The 24,158-nt window shown below is 38.1% G+C and overlaps 1 protein-coding gene across 26 annotated transcripts in view; it reads left to right on the forward strand.

The window, feature by feature from the left end:
• GPHN (gephyrin) overlaps positions 1–24,158 on the forward strand; it is a 280,408-nt gene that overhangs the window by 86,767 nt on the left and 169,483 nt on the right. The gene's annotated exons all lie outside the window — the stretch shown is intronic.

A 24,158-nucleotide genomic window follows, 5' to 3' on the forward strand; every position in this document is an offset into this window, starting at 1 on the left:
TCAGTGTTGTCTCTTTCTTTAAAATAAAATTCAATCTCATGAACTCTGAGCCATACTTGAAATTGTATCAGACTTTCTTTGTGGTTTGGTTTTTTGCTTGGTTTTTTTTTGTTAGTTGGTTGGTTTTGACATAATATATGTATTTGATGATTTGTACATCTGAAATTATAGAGGTACAGGGGGCAGGTATAATTGTTGCTTGAGATGCACAGAATGAATGCAATAGGTAAATTTTTAACAATAACTAAGTATTGTGCAAGGGTCTTAATTGTCAAGCAAAATTTGTTGACAGTGTGAGATTTCTGTTGTTTATTGGTTGGTTTTCTTGTTGGTTTTTCTTTTTTTTTTTTTTTTTTTTAGGATTGCATGTTTTTTGAAGCTGCAGGTATGCTTATGGTTTTGGGTTTGCACCTCTAGAGTTTATTTTCAGAAAAGTTGAATTGACTTTGTTGTAAAATGATCATTTTCCTTACTGTCTACCAAAAGTGATGAAATCTCATTTTCTTTCTTGACTGTAATTTACATGCTGAATAATGTAACACATTGTTGTAACATTCAAAAGAGATTAATATAATTTCTATTGCTTATAGCATAACAAGCATAAGTGACTGCAATGTAGCCATTTTTGTCACTTTGAAAGATGGAGTAAGTCTCAATACATCTCTTGGGTTTCAAGGACTGCTTATGATACTTTGTTGTATGACAGATTTTAGTGCAAGAAGTGTCCTTTCTGCCTAATGATAGGAATGTATAGTCTTGAGTTTGTCTTTCCAAATTGATATTCTTACAGGTTTATGACTGAGTGCCTCTTAAGAGTTCTTGAAAAATGTGTAATAGTGTGAGTCTCCAAAATGGAGAAAAACAATCCTGCCTTTTGTAGGTGACTCTTGAGGTCCCACGAGATCTGAATTCTTTGTTTTACAAAGGACAGCATGGAGATGAAGCATGAGAATGCCAGATGTTTTAACCTTTTTTTTGAAATAAGAACAAAGGTTAATTAAAATCTCAAGAGTATTTCTTGACATGGAAATGCAGAGATTCTGCTTGCTGCTGTAGGGAGAAAATTTGTGTGTAGGCCAAAGCTCAGCTGGAGTTGAAGCTGCCAGAAATGTGAGGGACAACAAAAAGAGTTTTTTCAAATATATTAATGGCAATAGGCAGTATAGAAATATCATCAACCTGTTACAGGATGAGGATGGTCACCTCACAAAGAGGGACAGAGACAAGGCAGAGGTGTTTGACACTTTCTTTGCCTCTGTGTTCAACATGGATGACAGACCAAGGGGGTCTCAGTGCCCTGAGCTGGATGACCATGACTGTGAGAATGATCAACTCCCAGTCAAACCTGAAACTGTGCAGGACCTGCTGCTCCACCTGTATCCTTACAAATATCTGTGGCCTGATGGGATTCATCTCAGAATCCTCAAAGATTTGCTGATGTCATTGCAAAACCTCTGTTGATGGTTTTTGAGCAGTCTTGAGAATCTTGAGAGTTTTCAGTCAACTGGAAGCTGGTGAATATTGTCACGATTTTCAAGAAGGACAAGAAGGAGAACCCTAGAAACTACAGGCCTGTCAATCTCACTTCAGTGCCCAGTAAATTATGGAGAAGATTATTCTGAGAGGTGTTGAAAAACACCTGCAAGACAACACAGTTGCCAGTCAGAGGTAGCACAGCTTCAGGAGAGTGAAGTCCTCCTTATCCAAGCTAATTTCCTTCTATGACAAGGTAACCCACCTAGTTGATCAAGGGATGCCAGTTGACGTAATCTTTCTGGATTTCAGTAAGACTTTTGGTACTGTCTCTCACAAGATCCTTCTGGACAAACTGTCCAGCACACAGCTGGATGAACACATCATGAGCTGGGTGAGCAATTGGCTCTCAGGTCAAGCACAGAGGACAATAGTGAATGGGGTGACATCAGACTGGTGACCTGTTACTAGTGGGGTTTCACAGGGCTCCATCTTGGGGTCTGTGCTCTTCAACATCTTCATAAATGGCTTGGACACAGGACTGGAAGGGATACTAAGCAAGTTTGCAGGTGACATAGAACTGGGAGGAGCTGTTGACTCCCTCGAAGGCAGGGAGGCCCCGCAGAGAGACCTCAACGAATTAGAGGACTGGGCAAGCACCAACCATATGAAGTTCAACAACAGGAAAGTTCTGGATTCTATACCTGGGATGGGGCAACCTTGGATGTCCATACAGACCAGGGAATGAGATGCTGGAAAGCAGTACCACAGAAAGGGACCTGAGGGTCCTGATTGATGGCAGGTTGAACATGAGTCAGCAGTGCCCTGGCAGCCGGAAGGGCTTACCGTGTCCTGGGGGGCATCAGGCAAAGCATCACCAGCTAGTCAAGACTGTCTGGATCTGCTCTGCACTTGTGTGGCCTCACCTTGAATATTGTGCAGTTTTGGGCACCACAATATAAGGAAGATAATAAGCTCTTACAGAGTGTCCAAAGGAAGGCAATGAAGGTGGGGAAGGGCCTTGAGGGGAAGCCGTATGAGGAGCAGCTGAGGTCACTTGGCCTCTTCAGCCTGGAGGAGACTGAGGGAAGACCTCATTGCAGTCTACAACTTCCTTGTGAAGGAACAAGGAGGGGCAGGCACTGATCAGTTCTCTGTGGTGACCGGTAACAGGACCTGAGGGAATGGTCTGAAGTTGTGTCAGGAAGTTTGAGTTGGATGTTAGACAGAGAGTGGTTGGGCACTGGAACAGGCTCCCCAGGGATGTGGTCACAGCACCAAGCCTGACAGAGTTCAAGAAGCATTTGGACAATGCTCTCAGGCTCATGGTGTGACTCTTGGGGATGGTCCTGTGCAGGGCCAGGAGTTGGATTCAATGATCCTTGTGGGTCCCTTCTAACTCAGCATATTCTGTGGTTCTGTGAAGATTGTTGCCTGTAATAATACCTGAAATAGCAAAATAACATTTGATTCATTCTCTTACCAGTTTAATATTTAAAGTTTAGGATTTCTTTGGTGCTTGTTTATTTTGACTGTAGACAAACTGCCTCTTTTTCTTTTTAATCTAATATCAATACAAACATTAGATTTACATAAAAAAATTCTAGTGGTTTCTCTGCAAAATGCTCTCTCCATTGTTTGCCACTCTTGGCTTTGTCACAGACAACTTCTCTCTTGTTATTGCAGAAGGCTTTCTTTTGGAGGGCTGAAAGTGTGTCTTTATATTGAAATGAAACTCTATAAAATGGATAGCTTTGTAGGGTTTTTTGATTAATGTCTGATTTGTATCAAGTATGCCTAATTGTCAGAGTAGTCTTTTTTCCCCAGCTGAATTCCCAGATGGAGCTGTCTGTAAACTTGATCTGCTTTCAGTTCTCTCGTCATTACTAATAAAAGCTCTGCTACTCAAATCAGAAGTTTGATCATCTATACTTGTGTGTGTTTTACTCTGTAAATAAAAATGGAAATGCCACTTAAGGAAAAAAACCCAAAACACCAAGCATAACAAATAAACCTGAAGTGAGGAGTTATAGACTGTGAGAGAAGGAAATACGCAGCAACTTTAAAATTTAATTTAATTTTGTGGTTAATTACAGAAAAATTTAATTTCTGTGAAAAGTTGATTGGAGGTTCAGCTGTAAAGATGGTTTGAGAGTTGCTGTTCTGTATTCATTTCAGCTAATCATAGAATAGTTAGGGTGGGGAAAGGTCCTTTAAAGGTCATCTAGTCCAACCCTCCTGCAGTGAGTAGGGATGTCTTCAACTACCTCGAGTTCTCCAGAACCCAGTGATGTGTTTGCTACATTGCAGTGTGACACAAAACTTAAAGACCCAGAGGTGTGTAGGAGAGCAGCAAGAGGAGAAGGCAATTAGAAAGTGCAATGCATGACAGGTGTTAATTAATTTAGGAAACAGGAGCAGAAGAGAGGAAGTACAAGTTGTCTACAGTATACAACAGATGAAGGGGTTTGTTCTTTTTTGGCTGATGAGAAAGAATTGATTCAATTTATGGCAGACAAGATTGATTGGATAGTTTGAAAAAATTCTAAATGTCAGTGTAGTGAAGAAACTGGAATCTATATCTAAGAATGTCTGGGAGAGCTCTGCAGATTACAGTCTACATATTTGATCCTGTCTAGATGTTTCACTGTGTAATGAAGAGAGATGAAAGGGCAACCCCCTTTTTTTTTTCCTCTCTCCTTTTTTCTTTTCCTTTTCTTCTTTGAAAGTATATGTATTCTGGTTTGGCATCCATGTGATGAATATGACCAAAAACCAGATGGAACTTCCTTGTATTCCTATAAAGGTAACTTATTGTGGTTATGAATATTCAAATCCTATTATTTGCTTTAGATGAGGCTCCAGCTTCAGCCTTGCCTACCATTCCAGTAACACGTAGAAGAAATAAAAAATCTTGCATTCTACAGAGGAGATTCATGCCCATGAGGAGACTATAGGTGTTTTTCCATGAATTGTCATTGGAGGAACTAGGCTGGATTCTTAGATCATGGCACAGATGTTGTTCAGACTATATGCAGCTGAGGTAAAATGCTAGCTTAAGATGCTTTCATTTGGAAATCTTTGAGGCTCTGTATCAAGGCAAAATTTCTTAAGCTGGTGCTCAAGGAAAGATAAAAATGATGATCAGTCCATCTGATCCCTTGTTTGTGAGCAGACTGAATGCTACCCTCTGTCTTGCTCTCTGTCTCCACCCTCAATATCCAATCTGTGCTCAGCAGAGAAATGGATTAGATAGAATTCAACATGGCTATCACCTGAAATTCTTTCTAGGTTCTTTACTACTGATTTTTAAAAAAAGTTATTTAAATACACCTGTGAAGAGTGAACTGTCAGATCGTTAGAAGGTTAGATATACATCCACCTACTTCAAGCAGAAGTTCTGTGTGTAGACATTCCAAAATTTTAGTTCTTCGCATCACTTTATAAGATGCTCTTTTCATCTCTAGCCTGTATATAGACATAAAGTTTATAACTTGTCTAGACAGAAAGGAGGATGCTTTTAATCCTTCTGTGCAATTCAATAGCTACAGCTCCACGTAATCCCTGATACACATTTGTTTTGGAAACATTTTCAGGGCTTCTGTGAGATAAACTTATCTGAGAGATTCTGAATAATTTCTTTCTAGGCAAAATCTCATCACATCTAAACTGTGTTTCATGTATCCCTCAGACTGACTTCAGTTATGAGGGAGTAGATAAATCTAAAAGGCACAGGTAACTTCTGACAGGAAATAGAAAGTTGTTTTAATAAGTGTGTAATACAGAGCTTTTTTCTGTAAGCATTGTGAGAAGAAAATGTTATTTACCCTCTATGGAATTGTATTACAAAGACAACTAAAATGTTAATAGGTCTGTGTTAAAAATGCGTGATTGTATTTTACAGACTTAGAAGGAGGAGCTAGGTAATTCTCCTGGGAAACAGTCATGACACTTTTAGAATTTGTTACTTAAGGACTCAAGATGAAGGAATTCTTGAGGAGCGCTGATTTATTTATTTTTTTTTTTTAGCTTACTGAGTACACAACCTATACTGTAGGATGAAATGAGTACTTGGATGGGTGAGGGAAGAGCAGTGGATATTGTCTGCCTCAGTTTCAGCAAGGCTTTCAACACGTATGTCTCACAACATCCTTGTAGGCAAACTCAGAAAGTCTGGACTGGATGAACGTACAATGAGGTGGATTGAGAACTGGCTGAATGACACATCTCAGAGTGTCATAATCAGTGGAACAGGATTTAGTTGGAGGCCTGCTATTAATGTTGTCTCCCAGGATTCAATATTGGGCTCAGAATTCTTTACCTTAATTGATCAGTGACTTAGATGAAGGGGCAGAAGCCTCCTCAGCAAGTTCACTGATGACAAAGCTGGGAGTAGTGGCCAATAGCCCAGAGTGCTGTGCAGCCCTTCAGAAGGACCTCGACAGGTTGGAGAGATGGGCAGAGAAGAACCTTCTGAAGTTCAACAAAGGCCAAGTGCAGGGTCCTGCACCTGGGGAAGAGTAACTCTGGGCACCAGTACAGGCTGGGAGCCAACCTGCTGGAAAGCAGCTCTGCAGACAAGGACCTGGCGGTCCCAGTGGACAACAAGCTGTCCATGAGCCAGCAGTGTGTCCTTGTGGCCAAGAAGGCCAGTGGTATCCTGGGGTGCATCAAGAGGAGCATGACCAGCAGGTCAAGGAGGTGATCCTGCCCCTCTACTCAGCCCTGATGAGGCTGCCTCTGCAGTGCTGTGTCCAGTTCTGGGCTCCTCAAGAGAGACTTGGAGCTCCTGGACTGAGTCGAGTGGAGAGCAACAACGATGATTAAGAAACTGTAATGGAACATCTATCTTACAAGGTAAGGCTGAAGGAGCTGGACCTATTCAACCTTTAGAAGAGACAACTGAGAAGGGACCTCATCAGTGTCTGGAATTATCTGAAGGGATGTCAAGAGGATGGATCCAGGCTCTTCTCACTGGTGCCAAGCAATAGGATAAGAGGCAACGGACAGAAACTGATGCACAAGGAGTTCTCCTGAACTTGAGGAGGAGTTTCTTTCCACTGAGCACTGGAACAGACTGCCCAGAGACATTGTGGAGTCTCCCTCACTGGAGATACTCAAGAATCATTTGGATGGAATCCCATGCAATGTGCTCTTAAGATGATCAACTGTGGTCCCTTTGAACCTGACCGATCCTATGATTAAAGACTTGATAAACGCACTAGTAAGTCTGTGGATGTAACATTCCAGTTTCTGTCTTCACATGGAGGAACCTGTCTATCACTTTTTGAGCATAACTGGAAGTATTGGAGTTCATACTTTCCATGTTTTACTCATTGTTTGAAAATTAGCAGCATATTCCGTCTCGCTGAGGGTTACAAATCCAACATTGTGATGATACCATTTCTTTCCCTCTCGTCTTTGTGTAGCCTTTCTAACTTTACAGTGCCTGTTATGATATATGAATGTCAAGCCTTTTTCTTTTATTTAACTGCTGGTGTCAGTAATACTGCATAGAGAGGAAACATTTCTGCTGTAACTGTATCTGCTGTTATCTTGTTTTGCAGCAGTGTTCTAATGAGAGTTCATGCTCAGTTGTTTGTCCATTAGCACGTTTTCCCTAATAGGCCTGACTTACAAAAATACTTCTCTGCTTCTCTTGTCTCTTGAACTCATCTGTAAGCATGAAGTGACTTTATCAGGTGATCTTTTTTAGGGTGACTGGAGGACTGTCTCTGGTAGCCCAGAGCATTCTTTTATGCAGAGGAGCAATGCTGAGCATTACAGAAGTGCTGCCTATTTTAAGTATTGCATCTAATGAAAAAATTGTACTTGACAAACTTCCAGAGGTCTGATATTTACCTAAAGGAAGCCATGATGATGAGTCTAAACCAAAAAGCACTTCTTAAAGTTGATATATATAGAATTGGCTTCATGCTAACCTGATGGTTTCTCATTGATCTGGGGGATTGAGTGAGACAAACCTTTATCTGCTTCAACTGCAAGCGGAGTTTGCATGTGCCTGAAAAAATCATATATACCCCTCCCTCCCCCTCTTCAAGACACTTAAAACATGCTTAAGTGGCCAACGTTTCTTCTCAAACCAGTTTCCCTGCCTGGCTTCTCCATAGTCCAACCTGCCTACACTAAATATATCACTGAGGTGATATTTCTCCATTTCATTTGCCAAATAATTTTAATCTCTAGTCATATGAACAAGTCCCTAAATGTTTTCTCTGTTACTTGCACTTCAAGTAAATAATTTTCTCAACCTACAAGATTCCTTAGCAGTTTATAGCAAAAATTGCTAATATTGCATGTGTCCTTTGGCTGTTTAGGCTTAATGACTCATAAACCCATAGGACCAACTTCCTCTGTCTGAAGCAAACCCTTACAAGCAGACAGTGGCAAAGCATAACATAGGAAAATGTCTTCCTTAAGCACTTAGTAACTTTCAAGTCTAATAATTTTTACCTCCTAACCCAAAGCAGCTCCGTGTCAGCTTTATCTACAGATGTTTAGAATAATCATGTCTTCTGTCATCATACAATTTTCCAATTCTTAGAAGGCGTTTTCTTCCTTTTGCTCTCACAATGCCCTGTGGTAGCTTGCAATTAAGAAATTTTTGAGCTAATCAAGCAACAACTGAAAAAGTTGTTCTAGAACCAGAGGCTGTGCAGCCCCAGTGCTGTGTCTGTGCTGGTATGTGTTGATGACGGGAAAAGGTTGTTTGTTTGCATGGCAACTGAGCTTGGATGTTCCATCGTGCTTTTCAGTTCTAGTACTAGTTCATGAATTAGTTCTTGTACTTCTCTGTAATGCAGGAATGTACTGCTGGAAACTTGTTAGCCAGAGACCTCTATCTAAATGTGTTTAGGGACTTTTCTGTACTTCTGGGATCTGTAACTAGGGATTCTCCTTGTTATTATGAAGTTTTAAATTTAGTACATGTGAAATGCAGTCTCTTAAGGGGCTTTCTTAAGAAATTTTTGGTTTTCTCTGGCTTGTTTTGGAACTAGCAGCTGTAAATGGATATGATGTTTGAAACTTCATCATTGGTTATAGGGGTTTACTAGATCCTTCATGTTCAGAATTAAAGTTTTTTATTTTTAGAAGTATTTAGAAAATAACTTTTAAAGGTTCTAAAGAAAAACTATGCTTTTTTTGCTCTGTTTCACTGTACTTGTTATCTGAAGTCTCAAAAGAAATACGTAGGACACAGGTTCAGAAATTTTGAACAAGTTTCTATCTAGACAGTTTCACAAAACTGATTAAAAATTGTTTCTGTGCGTGTTTTAAACCTACATTTTAAAACTATCCACTCTGCTTGTGACTTAAAATTCCTGTCAGTTTTTTATTTTTCAAGTTGTAATTTTTAAATCCTATTGTCTTAATACCCCATTGCTGGGGTGGCAGAGCTGCGAAAGAAGTGGCCTTGGTGCTCTGCAAGCACTGTTTAGCAATAGTTAAAATACTGTTGTGTGTAGTCAACACTGTTCAATCACAGATCCAAAACACTGCAACATATTACCTGCTGTGAAGAAAGTCAACTCCATCCCATCCAGACATAGTACACATATGAGTAATACTACAATTGTGCTAGTTTTCCTTTTGCATTTGGAAGGAATATAGACAAGCCTTCTGTGTGTCTTGAGTATCTTCAGGATCAGGCCAAAATGACTTGTAGAGAAGAAGTAGGAAATTTTGAGTCATGTACCAAGTACAGTCACAGTCTCAGAATCAAGTACCAGAAGACTTTTTTCTGTAATCATTTGCACTGATATTTAATATGAATAGATTGGAGTAGAATGTAAAGTGTTCATTTGATTGAATACAATTTTACAGCCCATCATTTGCTTTGGAATTTAATAGCATAGCAGCCTAGCTTACTATGTAGAACTAGTGTTCTATTTTTTAAAATCACAGTCCAAATTATTTTTAAAAGCTTCATGTATAACGCTAGGGACTTCCTTGAGAGATTGTGTTGTACATCTCTCTGTCTTTACAGTTTGTCTTTTCATCCAACCCAAATTCTTTACAGCTTGTAGTAGCACTCTCTAGTCATACCTTATCTTACCTTACTTAATCTTCTGATTTCAGGCTTTTTTGGAGGAGTCTTTTCATTGCATTTGCTCTTTTCATCAGCTTTTCACTCCCTGAGGATCTGTGACTCCCAGAACTCAAACAGCTTATTATAGGCCCATTTTGCCACCTCTAAGCATCATCCAAATCTCAGCTACCCTGGTGTTTCACCTGACCTCATTCTTTCTAACTCTAGTCTTTGTTTCTGTTTCTGTTCTGATCTTTTCTGGGTACTTAAAGGGGCTGTCTTCTCATAGCATGTAAATACTGGAAAGAAAAATATGTGTATCTACAGGAGAGAGATGGTCAAGTGCTTAGCTTAGCTTACCTTGCAGTGGTTCATAATTCTCTGAAAAGATTCTCTTAATACTCAGCAGTGTATTAAGTGTGTTTCTACATATTCAGAAAAGAAAATAAGAGATAAGGACTTATTAAAAATCAAGAATAAAACAGAAGACCTATTTATATGACTATATAAACCTCAGATGTGCTTACATCTTGACTCCTGTATTAACTTCTAATAGGGGTATGGTATGGATGATAAGATTAAACAGAGATTTGGAACAGCTTCCACACAAAGGAAAAATAAATAGACTAGCATTTTTCACTTTAACCAAGAAACAATGTATGGTGGAGATATACAGGATGAATAGCATTAAAGAAAAAAGTTGGGAGCAGTTATTCACTGTTTTTTTCCACAGATGAGAAATTGTGACAGGAAAAAAATCAAACAGCAGGTTTAAAATTAACAAAAGTACATACTTGTTCAAGTGTAGCAGAACTGAATATTTTATAATTTATTTAACATCACATGGCAGTCTGGAGTATAAATCATAGATACAAAAAAAGGAATTAGGCTGATGGATCTACTAGACCGTTGAAGCTGATGATCTACATGCAGCATCTAGGTAAGCAAAGCTCCTGAACTGAGGATGGCAAGAGGTAGTAAGTGTGTAACAGGAAACAAATCATGTTCTGTGTCATCTATTTATTCCCTAAGCATTTGTTTCTGAGCACCAGAAAAATCCTACTGAGTTGTGTGCATATTTAGACTGAGCTGTTATGGCAGTTTTTATATACTTCTTTTATAAATAGTACTTTCATAAGTAGTGGAGCAGCCGCAAACTTGAAGTTTTTCAGTTGGGTGAACTAATTTGTCTTTTAAAGTATAGTGGGCTTCCCTAACATGGCTAAACTTACATTTGGAACTCCCAGTATTGGAGGGATAAAAGCCTCTCAGCAAATGGATTTAGATAATTTATTAAACATTAGAAAACCCCTCTCCTCTAATCTCACTATTAAAATTACAAAATGCTCTTCTGAAATGCTCTGAAAATCAATTGTGAGCTGAACCCTGGATGTGATTGTCTTTGTAGGAGAGGCTACATTTTGTCAAAGGTATAAATACTTGGGAGTGCCTTATTAAGAGAAGAGTTCTATGAAATTTGTGTACTTATTTGCAGTATAGATTAAGTTAGCAGGGAAATTGGATAATCTGCTACTGAAATACTGTAATAGAACAGAGATGTAAAGAAAGCATTTGCCGCATTCTTAGGAATTCTTCTGACACAGAGATACAGAAAATTGCTATAAGCAGATGTTTTCATGCTTTTATGCAACCCTACTGACTGCACCTAAATTCTAGTTTGCTTGCTTTATTAGAATTGTCCTGCCATAACTTCTTCTGGGAGACTTTTATAATCACTTTTTTGTACTGTACAGCAGATATCTATATAGATCATGGCTTAAGACAGAAGTGTAGTTATCCCACAGTAATTCTTCTGTTGTTTTCATGTACACTTTTCCCATCCTCTTGCACTGTAATTTGAATTTTACCATAGTTCTTCACTTTTTCCCATTATCCATGCTAATGTATAAACATCACAAGAGCATAACCAAGACTTAAGTATATTTTCTATGGATGATGACAGAATTGAATTTCAAACTGAGATATTAAGGGTTCAAAAATTACCTCGTGATTTTCCACAGATAGTTATGTCAAAGAAACACACTTATACTACAACACCAAATACTTCCCTTTACTAATTCTGGTTTAAACTTTTTGCTTTTTTTTTAGCTACAGCATCTCTTGTCTTACCTTAAGTTTCATCCCCTTCATTGTATTATAATAAAATTGTTACTCTAATGAAATTCTATTTTTATTTGTTATTTAATTTCAGATACAAGTATTTATCTTGTCTATATTTTTTTGTTGGATGCACAGTGCTTCCTTTTCAAATTTGTATTGGTGTCATTTTCAGATAGATGATTGTTTTACAAAATACTGGTTGCTCTGGAGTGTCATTTTGACTATAACACCTATTTAAAAAATGCACATTAAGAGCTTGTTTTTTCTTCAATCCATCTTCATTCAGTATTTTTCTCTCATTGTCACAAGCATTCTGCACAATTAATGTGCTCTATAGCTCAGTATAGTATGTCAAAATGATCAGTGGCAAATGTTCAACAACAGAGTAGGTTGTGGGGGGACTGTGGGAATGCAAAACTGGAATGTGTAGTCTTCTCCATTCAAAACAAAAAATTTAATTTGTTTCTGTAATTAAAAAAACCCCCAAACTTACGAGGTAGTGATTTTTAGTCTGTTGTGTTCCATTTTTCCAAAAGGTGCACCAAAAGATGCAAATGTGCTTGAAAGATAATTTTAATTGATTCTTTCTTTTTTTTTTTCTGCTAACATAAAAAAACCTCCATCATTCTAACAGAGTCATTTACTATATAGATTGCAGATAATCCAGCAAATGCATTAATATGTAAATTTGTTTTCATTTTCACATAAAAGAGGATACAGGAAAATATGACTGAGAGATATTTACCACTGTGGTTCTGGAATGGCTACCGGATTCAGGACCGAGAAAGTGTATGGTACCATGAGCAGCTGTTGTGTCTGTTTTGTGCCTGGAGCTCTAGCTGTACCCATATTGTCTGCATTTTGTTCAGGAAACTCAGTATTGTGCCTACTCTACTGTATTTGCAATGCTGTGAAAATTAGGCAACAAGATTTGGACAAGTTTTGATTCAGTTTATCGTAACGCTTCCATGCAGTTTAGAACCTCATCTTCATCTAAACTTGCATGAATTTCAGGGGAAAATCAGAGGCTTCAGGAGTGTCATCCTGTTGTATTTCAGGTTTCTGTTGTACAGTGTGAACCATTAGAAAAAGAAAAAGGTATTAGAGTTTTCAATAATCTTGAAACATTAAAATTCTAAGGTCTGTTTTTACACAGAATAAGCAACAAAAAGCAAAAAATGTTCATCCCTCAGGGGATGATGCTCATCCAGTCCTCCCTATCTACTGCTGGACCATCTTGGTTTTGTGTGTATAAGCAATTGCAAAATTTGCTTTCCACCAACCTACAATAAATCCATCCACCTACCCAAAATCCATCTAAATATTTACTTTCAAAACTGACATTATAAGTATAGTTACAATGAAGTATTGTAAGTGTATAAGAAAGTTAAGTGTACCGTATTCAGTCAGTGTTCTTTGGGTGCAGTTTACTTTAAAATGCATTTTTTCAGAAACTTTTAGCATTAAATCCCTTATGAAAACAGGAATTTGCCAGAAAAATGCAAAGAAATACAGATAATTTAAATTTTTTTTTTTACTGCTTCTTCCTGTATTAAGAAGGAATGCTGCTTGCCATGAGCCCTAGGCAGATAACTTTCCAAGGGCCGTTCTGCGTGTGAGGGGATGAAGCGGCACTCTTGTGCGTGACAGACTGGTTCATGTTTTTGAAGCTAACAACCTTAAAAATACATCCTCAAGGAGTGAATTTGTGACCAAAAGCTGAGTAAGAATTAAAGGTAATGTTTATGTTCTACTAGATGGAGTATTTGTGTGTGCTTCATTATTTGGTAGTGCTTATACAGGCGTTAGTAATAGATGAACTAGTAAAGATTTGGAGATTTCAGAACAATTTTGTATTTTTAATTCTAATATTTTTCATTTATGCAAATAATTCAGTTTTATATTGTGGAAGAATTTTGGAAAGTGAGTTTTAAAGAAGTTAAAACTGAGAAAACTTCTCCCCTTTTTGCTAGTGTCTGAGACTCAGTGAGAAGCATATTTGCTTCTGTCTGCATGGCTGAGCAGAACACTTTGAAGATATATATGTGAAACAGAAACACCCCCAAGTTTTTCTAAATCTAGTAGAAAAAGACATTATCAGCTCAAGGTTTTGTTCAGAAATCCCAGTAATAGCAGTGATTTCTACATTTAGGAAGGTGGGTTTTTTTCTTCATCTTCCTTTAGAAGTTCCTCCTGTTCTGTCTTCTGCACATACTCCAGCCAGCACTGTAGCTCTCACACTCCCCAGCCTTTTAATATCTTTAGCTAGATTATTGTTTGTGCTAAACAGCAGGGTTTACTTATGCTTTTTTTAGAGCTTGTGAATGCTTGCCATGCTCAAGATCTCTAATATAACTTCAGTTGTCTTTGGATTGAAACCCCTTTTTCTCAGCCACTGGTTTTATCATCTTTGATTTGGCACTATTATCTTCATTGTGCAAATGAGGAATCAAACGTTATCTGAAAAGTGAGATGACTGCAGCATGTATATACACAAGCTATTTTTAGAAGTCAGGTAGTATTCTTATATTACATGGATATTTTTGCATAACTTAATACACTGACTTACTGTGAAGGGATAGCAGTAATCTGTGACAAAAATAGCAAGCCAGCAGTACTTTGAATTTTTTTTTCTTTTTTATTTCTCTAATGCAACAATGACTTTTCTTAAAATTCGTTTCAGTAGAATCTTAGCTGAAGATTGCAATCACTTTTATTCTCCAACAAAGAACTGATTTGCACTTCCATTCTTGACAAGACCTTAATACTCTTTAACTTCAAATGAGTTAGAACTGTCTCTGTCAAAAACCTCAAGTTATGTGAAAAAACAGGCAGATGAGAGCTGCCCATCCTCATTAATAGAGTTCCTTATTTTATCAGAGGGATCTTTATTCTTCACATCTTTTCTTTCTGTATTTCTCTACCTCAGTGTTCCTCTTCGTTTGAGGCATGGTCTATATATACAGAGCTTTCTCAAGACCATGAATTTTTGGTGCTACTTTTGCATATGAAGTGGTGGTTTCTTTGTACTATTTCTGTTCTTCTGTGCAAGACAGAACACTAGCTGAATAGTTTTAACAGAACTTAGATTCCCCGATTATTAACTACCCTAATAGCAAACTTTTGTGTTATCCTGCCCTCTGTAATGCTATTCAGCCAGTTTACAGAAGTCTTATGTCAGAACTGTCACTGAAGAAGAAAGAAGAGATTGATGAAACGCTGGTAATCATTATTTAGGCTCATTTAGGGCAAGTTTTGAAACAACATATTTGGACAAGTACTGTGACTGTTAAGTATATCTATGAGAAAGTAGGCATCGGTAGTTTTCTACAATTACAGTGTTACAAACCAATGTGTATTTCTTAAGACATTATAAGGAATACTGAGTAATGGGAAAGATCAAACTACTGACAGCTTTATGACAAGGAGGTTTGTACACATTTGAGTGCTTCCAGAAGTGATGTGCCTTCTTTAAGCAAAGTTGTACTCTATACTGGTATATACCCTTTCTATCTTGGCAAAAACTGCTCTTGAGGAAAGACTTTTTTTTTTGACATTCTATTATTCTAGAACAGGAGTGAATGATTAAGTAATGCATTCATATATATCTGCACTATTCAGATTTTACAGCTGCTTCATTTTAAAACACATGGAAGAAAATACTAACTGAAGTTATTGATCGTTAGTCTGTGTTATTCCTGTGTTCAGCTCAGCAGTGGATCAACCTCTTTTCCTTCTTTTGAGGGTGCTCTTGTAACAATCTTATGGGATAAAATGAGCCATCTCCTGCAGTAGCTAGCTACAGGAGGAAAATCTCACAATCACTGGGAGAAAGGGTCATATGTATATGGACGTTCCTCAGCCTTGAGAAAAGGGAGATTATGTTTGAAGGGTTTTGTGCTGGGCAGAGACTGGTCTTGGGGAAATTGCTAAAAGTTAGTAATTCTGACCAGAATCTAATAATCAAGAGCCTTCCTAAACACTCAGTTTCGCAGCTATAGTTCATGTTTTCAAGCAGCAGAAAATATAAAGCTTTCTCTCACTGGTACTGTTGATTAGTTTGTAAAAAGAAAGTTATGTCAAGGAATAAGACAAGTTTTTCCTTTATAACTGCTATTAATATAAAAGTCTGATAGTGGAATGGGTGGAGGGGTGTGGATTAAGGGAGAAATACTGAATAGATAACCTAGGTGTTAAATTTAACATGCCAGCATGATAAAGGGGGCAAAAAATACTGAGAAAACACAAGTAAGCCCTAAGTTCATGAGGAAGAGGAAAGCAGATGAACTAAGCAATAAATATTTTGTACTTGGCCAGTAATGATTGAAATCAGTGAAATGTTGAACACAAAATTAAACTGGCAAAGCCAGAAAACGTAATACTTGATTTCAGGTCAAAGTGTTCATAAAACCCTTCAGTGAGGAACTTTGATAGAGTGTTATGATGGACAACTTTTTTGTTTTAATTGAATTACATATTTAGGTGAAAAAGATTCACTGAACGTTTGTCAAGTAGCTCTTAACCAAGTTTTATGTGAAACTGGTATAGATGGTATATACTGGTAATAAATGAGTCATAATTGCTTCTAACAATTTTTCACTTAAATCATTCTCACGGAACAGCATACTGTTTCTAATGACGCTGTTATAAAATGCTATGTATTTAATACATTTTCTATTTATATAATTCATATAATTTACATATTGCGTTGTTAATAGCTTTTGACAAATAAGGACAAGTAAGTACTCTGTACTCTGAGCTGGCTGGTTATAACATAGATGTCTGCAGCACAGTGCTGAGTACAAGCCAACATGCTTTCCCTCTCAGCATGGTTTATTAGTAGTGGCTCAGTGCCACTCTAACTGTGGTACAGTGTTGGCTGTGATCTCATGTGGGATGCTGGTATAACTCCCTGAAAATAACAGATAGACAGACTCAAGGTTTTGGGATTTTTTGTTTCCTTTATCTCCTACGTTTAATAGTTGTTAATAAAAGTTCTGAGAATTCTGGCAGAAGTGGTAGTAAACATTTTAAAAAACAAGTAGCAAGCTTGCATTATGATGCATCATTCAAGTATCTGTCACTAGCAATTGTTCAGAGTTAGGATTTTAATTTAAATTTATTTTAAAATGAGAAGACTTTTAGTGCCTTATACTTTCTTCAAGGCAATTTAATGCAAAAGAGTGTCATGATTGAACTGTTCTGTAAAACAGAACTCTCCAATAATATGCACGCTCCCTGAAGTATTTCTATATTATAGCTACTTATTCAGCTAATTTTAGAAGGGGTAAAGATTGTGTGTGGGGGAAATGGAGAGGGCTAGAAAACCTTTATTCTGTGTTTGTGTTCATGCATGCGTTAGTGTAGTTCTGAGGATGAAACTGAGCTGAGGCAAGAGTAGAAAGGCCAATAAAGCTACAGTACTGTATGAATGTATCAGTGTAAACTCAATGTGAAATTCAAAACTCTGCGAGTAGCGTTTTATGTCTTAGTGGCATATATGGCAGAAGTGGAGTCACTGCACTCTACTGTAAAGTAGACCCCACTGTGGAGTAAAGATCAGCTGAACTGTGAGCTAATCAATAAATATGGCAGAAAGCCTTGGAATGAACGTTTTTAGGTGTCAGGTACTCAGCTTTGACTTTCATTTGTAAAAGGATTCTAGCACATTTTATTTGTTCGTTACAAATTGTTTTGAATTCTCTACAAGTAGGTTTTGGACAAAGGTGAATCAATGGGAGGATGCTTCTACTGAATGTTTACTTTTCCATAAGTAAGATGAAAGAGGATATTCTGGTTTTCACACTAAAACATCTGTGATCTAAACTTTAGAGCATGAGAACTCTGTTTTTTAAAAAACCATTTACTATAATTATTGTCTGATTTATGAAGACAAATAAATGTGCACTGATAATCATATTTCTCAGGTTTGAAGAACACTATTGAATTTGGAGAAGCACACTGTATTGGGTTTCTGTGGCCAGGGTTTGGTAGCATGGGGGCTACAGGGGTGGCTTCTGTGAGAAGTTACGAGACGTTTCCCCATGTCTGACAGAGCCAATGCCAGCTGGTTCCAGGCTGGACCCACTGCTGGCCGAGGCTGAGCCAGTCAGGAATGATAGTAACGCCTCTGTGATAACATATTTAAGAAGGAAAAAACCCCACATGCAGAGATGAAAATTGCAGCCAGAGAAGAGCAGAGTGAGAGCACCTGAACAGCTCTGCAGACATCAAGGTCGGTGCAGAAGGAGGGGAGAAGGTGCTCCAGGCACCAGAGCTGAGGTTCCCCTGCAGCCCGTGGTGCAGCCCATGGTGAGGCAGCTGTGCCACTGCACCCCAAGGGGCTGGGGGGGAGTGCAGAGACCAACCTGCAGCCATGGAGGAGACCTGTGCCAGGGCAGGTGGATGCTCAAAGAAGGCTGTGATGCTGTGGGAGGCCCATGATGGAGCAAGGTCCTGTCAGGGACCTGCTGACCCATGGAGAGAGGAGCCCACACTGGAGCAGGTTTCCTGGTAGGACTTGTGGCCCTGTGGGGGACCCACACTGGAGCAGCCTGTGCCTGAAGGACTGTGCCTCATGGAAGAGTGATCCACACTGCAGCAGTTTGTGAGAAATTGTTGCCCGTGGGATGGACTCATGCTGGAGAAGTTCATGGAGGACTGTCTCCCATGGGAGGTACCCCGCAGTGGAGTAGGGGAAGGACTCCTCTCTCTAAGCAGAGGCAGAAACAACCTGTGAAGAACTGACTATAACCTGTGTCCCTGAGCTGCTGGGGAGGAGGAGGTAAAACTTGTGAAGGAAGGAGGGGTAGGGGAAGTGTTTTTAAGATTTATTTTACTTCTCATTGTTCTGCTTTGATTTTGTTAGTGCTAAATTCAGTTAATATCCCCATTTGAGTCTATTTTGCTCATGATGGTAATTGGTGAGTGATCTCTCCTGTCATTGTTTCAACTCATGAACCCTACATTATATTTTTTCTCCCCTGTCCAGTTGCAGAGGTGAATGATAGAGTGGCTTAGGTGGCATACCAGGTTGACCAGCCAGGGTCAACCCACTGCACATGCCTTCTTACCAGCTTAAAGTATAGAGGCACTGCAGCTATGAAATATATCTTGGCACGTATCTAGGGTAACATTATGCATCAATGAGCATTTAAAGTCAGGTGATATGGCTGGAGGAAATGGGAGCTAAAGCGTTGACTGTTGTTGTGGAGGATAGCACCACTATTTGTCCTGACATGTTTTGGATGAAAATAAACCTGACAATAGAGTTTATGTTAAAATAATCTAGTAAAATCTACCCGTGATGTTTTGCTGGAGGGGTGGGTCAGAGATACCTTATAAGATACAAAATCTAGAGTTTTCTCATCCTTTATAAATGGTCTTTAGTTAACTTGCTTTCTATACCCACTTTTTACATTTTAAATGAAAGAGATAGGTGTATTAGTGTAATGGTTTTTGGATCTGTGGTGAACCTCCATCTCAGGATGGGCCTTTCATTCTTTCATTGTTTGACCTGATGACACTATCCACCTGCCTTTAAGCTCTTTGATCACAAATGCAATTCCAAAATAGAACAAAACCTTGTAAAGCAATTATCTTCTGGCATTATTAGCAAAATATGATCTTGCAGTTTAACTAGAGGTTAAGGTTCTAAAATGTGTTCTACTGACATTATCTACAGTGGTTTTTCCTATCAGTTCTTTAAATACTCTTTCTTAATGTAATGCTGCAGTTTAGCGCAGTTCCTTAGTTTAGGTACCACTTCAACTCATTTCAGTACAGGGTGGAATTATTTCTGCCCTCTTGTAACTAGCTTTTTCTGGTTGTTACTGTTACTGGGTAAAGGGTGAGGGTACTAGTCCTGGAAGGAAAAGGCAGGTTACGTAATAGTAAGTGCTTGTTTTAAGTATAAGAGTAAATTGTGATTTCACAAGAAAATGGCAGTTTCTTACAGTGTTTCATTCGTAAAGCCCAGGTATCTCTGTACACAAATCTCATATTTTTTTGGATATCGGTGTCATGCATACACTGTACTGTCCTCACTAACAGTTTGCAGGTAGACTCGCCCTAACCATCTTTGATTTCCTTTCTGTGCCATGGCTCAGGAAGTACTTGAGAAGTATTAGCAATGTTAGTGTTGGTCACCTTAGTCATTTGTTTATTTATAGTCAGGAGTTTAGCCCTTTAATTAATATAAGGTAGTTCTAGGTGTACAGTGTAAGCAAAATCTAAAGTGCCTAACCTTTTCCAATGTGAACTTATGATTATAATTTACATAGTGGCTGTTTCAGATGCCTAGAAACACTTCTAAGCTATCTTTGGTATTTACTGGTAGGATTGTAGTTTGAGCATTTTTCAAGACTGTTCTCCAGGCATATGATATTGATCGTTTGTGAGAAAAGGGAGACCAACACAGGCATGCTGGAAAATTAAAGATCCCTACTATTTAAATTTAAAAAACCCCCAAAACCTCCATGAGGTTATAATTTCAAATACACTTTTAAGTGGCAGAGACTTCTAGACTAAATTTCTACTTTAGACACAATACACCCCTGTCACTTTTGCTATATTTACCTAGGCAAACTGACTTGGGCGCACTGACATGGATGCTGTTTGTCTCTGAGACTCCCGTGTCATTCTTGTAATATCAGTATTGCAGGATTTTATTTTTTTTGAAAAAAGTTATTTAAAACGTCTGATGGTCCTCCATAGCCCTGTGATTTAAATTGAAACAAACAAATTTGATCTAGAATCTGGAGTGATCAGACTATTCCCACATATTCTCCCTAGTTTGATCATCCTGCTCTTGCTGTTAGATCTCACTGGTATTTTTTTGGAATGAAGATTTTGTTTGTTTGTTTTTTTCCCTAATAATAGAAAATACTATGATTGATCTTTTCAATCTGTGGTTTGCAATTCATTCCAACCTGTTCTCCAGCATAGGTGTTACTGTGTTGCTGTTATTCTATCTTCTTATGCATCTCAGTCAAAACTTCCTGTCTTTAAAATAAACACATAATGTTTTTTAACCTTGGCATAAACTGGCACATGAACTCTGTGTGTCTAATCATGCTTTGCAAAATGTGCATATGCTCGAGCATCTTAAAAATGGAAGAGGAAATATGCACTAAAGTTATTGGAATGAAAATTGTAGTATTGTAGTGGGATGTGAGAAACATATATGGTAAAAAATTGAAGGGTTCATGGGGAAGTGCCATATTGTTAAAATCCATTTCTTATTGGATAAGTCTGTAGGGTAGTAGACAGTGTTAATTTATACAAGAATTAACTTTACCATTTGTACTAGTTGTGAGTCAACTTATTCTCCTAGGAACAATCTTCTTTTTCTTAATATTTGATTCAGATGGTCTCTCTTTTACATTTGGGTAGAAGAAAATAGAGCTCAACTGAAATGATAGGAGTGTCAGCAATAATAGCTGTATCTGCCTGTATAAGTTTCTACAAGCTGCTATGGTAATTTGCCAGTGAAATCTTTCGTTTCCAGGCAGATCATTGCAATCCTTATCATGTTGCCTAAATCCTTTAATTTGCAATGCCTTCCAAGGTAGGCAAAAGGCCACTCTCTACCCCAAAATTTTGCTTTCAGTTGATGTAGGTGAGGATTTTTTGACAGGCATTTGCTAGCAATATATATGCAAATACTCTGTATGCCTAGGTATGTACTTGCTGGAAAAAATGCAAATACCTACTTTGCCCTACTATGGTATTTCCTGTAGGACAAAGTAAGATCAACATTTATTATTGTCTTGGCACTTACTATAAATACTTCTCATACGGTGTTTTGAAGTCCTCAGTCTACCAACTAAATCCTAACATGGATATGAAATATATATATATCTTTGTCTAAATGGTGAGAGTTTTACTGGTTTTGTGATAATGGTTTTTGTCTGCTTCTGCATATTTTTTCTCTCAGGAAATTTCTAATCTTGCTCATGTTGTTTAATGAGCTGGCTGGTCAAGCATCTGATGCCCCGGTGGGAACTTTCAAAGTCACTGAACACGTTTTTACTTAAATCTAGCTGACATTTCTGTCTGTTTGATTTAATGTATGATTTCCATATTTAGATTACCAATCAGATGGAGCATAGTACAATCATTCCTCTGCGCTATAAGCATGCCTGCATCCCGCACGGAAGTGGGCTTTTTTTACTGTTGGTCCACATGGCAAGAGCATTTTCAGATTCTGCTGGCATTTGGGAAGACTTTATAAGTCAGTTTTAATTAGAAATAAAATTTTGAATCCGTAATGAAGATTCGGAGTGCAGAATTAGTCTTCAGTACTTTATTCTCAGCCCATTTCAGTTGCAGTGTCCCTCTGTGTTATGATCTGGTAGAACTAGTCTATTACAAATAATGAAGTATTTATTTAGCATTTAAATGCTAAAATACTAAAAAAAAAAAAGCTCAAAGTTATAAATATCCATATTGTGTATATAATTTCTTTTTATTCAAAATATTTAAATGTTTGCTATTTGCATGCTTCAAACCCTTGCCATGAAGCATACAAGCATTAATGATAGGACTTTTGAACAATTATTAATTAATTTGTTTAGTGACAATCAAAATTTTAGTAGTTTTTGCTTCTCATGGAAGTTCAGCATTCCTCCTAATTTTGCACAGAGGGCACCTCCCCACACTGAGATTTAAAAAAAATAAAAAATTGCACCACTGAAAAGTCTTTGTATTTTCAGTCTCCTCTTTATCCATTTTGTTTCTTTTGGGTACCAGTGCCTGCAAGCCCAAAAATTCTTGGAGATGGTGCCTTCCCTGCTCCCCTTCTGTGTCTTTCTTAGGCAGTAAGCAAACTGATAAACGTTTTCAAGAGGGGACGGAGCTGTGTTTTAGCTGTCAGAAGTGACACCCTAAACTGTCATACATGGGTGTGCACTGAGTTAAACCAAAGATACTCCCTAGAAAACTATGCAAAGCTCTGAACTCACATTTGTTAGCTATACAGAGGTGTGTATTTTAAGTTCATATTCTTTATGTCATAACAGTTTCAACTCTTCTCCCCAGCATTAAATCAAGTCAGATTCATTCTGCTGGAAGGGTAGAGTGGCTCCTGGTCAAGTGACCTTCATGTGACCTCATCCCTAGTTTCCAACATATATTGAGAATAATTATCCTTGTTGTGTTCTTTTCAAATAAGAGATTGTTGAGGGAATAGTGTTTTCTTGCTGGAGGTATCAGAAAAATTATCCTCTTCTGGTTTCTTCTTCCTTTCCTATAGTAAAATGAAACCAAACAAAAATAAACCAACAAACTGAGGGGTGAAAGAGAAAATGACATGGTTTTCCTCCTTAAAAATAATGTTTTCATGTAGTTTGTTGCTTTTGTTGATTAAAAAAAAAAAAAAAAAAAGCCAGAAGGCAGTGGAAGCTGTGGTGTACTTGTTACTCTTAAAACAGTAAGAAGTTAGGGAATAATAATGTTAAAACATTGGGTTAATCATCCTACTTCATTGTTTTGTGTGTGCACAAAATCTTTAAGACACGGTGAGGCAGAGGGAGACTCCTGTAAGTTTGATGTCTTAATCTCAGAGCTGTTGTTCATGACATACAAGAACTGACAGAGGGCATGTCTGCAATAATTTGATTTCTGTGAAGTTTTTAAGTACAGCATGTTGAAATGAGCCTAAGATTAATGGGGGATGGGGGCAGGAAAGGAAGTAAGTTTTCAAGGATCTAATTATTGAATCCATTAAAAAAATTACAAAAGACCCCTCAAACTCCTAAAGCAACCCCAAATAGAAACAAAAACCACGAGATGGATCTTCATCACGTAATTCTACACTGAGTAAGACGGTTGTCGGGATCCACTTTGCAAGCTGTTTTGCACAGTTCCTTGCTGGCGTGCAGCCAACAATAGGAGCTGCAGCCCAGCTTGCTCTAGCTGCCAGTGTTCTTTTGTGTAGGAAGGGAGCCCAAAATAGAACGCCTTCTTACTGCCTCCCTGAGGGTGCTTTAACAATTTCTCAAAGGTCAGTAGAAACTAGTTATCAATTAAAGTGGGTCTGTGTCTGCTTTTAATGTATGCTCTTTCAGGTAGTAGAGAATAAAGTTGCTTTCAAATGCAGTCCTCCTACCTCTTTCCCTGGAATACTTTGTGAAGTTTTGTCTGCGTGTGAGGATCCAAGGCAAGTTGATTTGTTGATGTCACAGCGGTCAACATTAAGCTAGTCCAGTTGAACAGGCTAAAAATGGTCAGTTTGCACTGGCAGGAGAAGTATCGTATCAAGTATTCATTCAGTAGCCTGTGATAAAATGAACGTGCCCTTAGAAATAGCCAGTCTGGCTCCTAGTCATTTGATCTGCTCCCAAGAACAGTCTTTCTTGAATAATCTGCTTGGTTTATAAATCAGTCAAAAGGTAGAATATCCTGATGCAGATAACAAACATATATTTGTGAGATGGATCTGGAAAAAAACTGTCGAGTGGAGGATTTTGAGTTTTGCTTCCATTAAAAGATGGAGAGTTTCACTGCAAGGTTT

Source organism: Empidonax traillii, unplaced genomic scaffold (genome assembly GCF_003031625.1).
Source record: "Empidonax traillii isolate 1590-97213 ecotype Southwest subspecies unplaced genomic scaffold, ASM303162v1 scaffold415:size763157, whole genome shotgun sequence".
Lineage (NCBI taxonomy): Eukaryota > Metazoa > Chordata > Aves > Passeriformes > Tyrannidae > Empidonax > Empidonax traillii.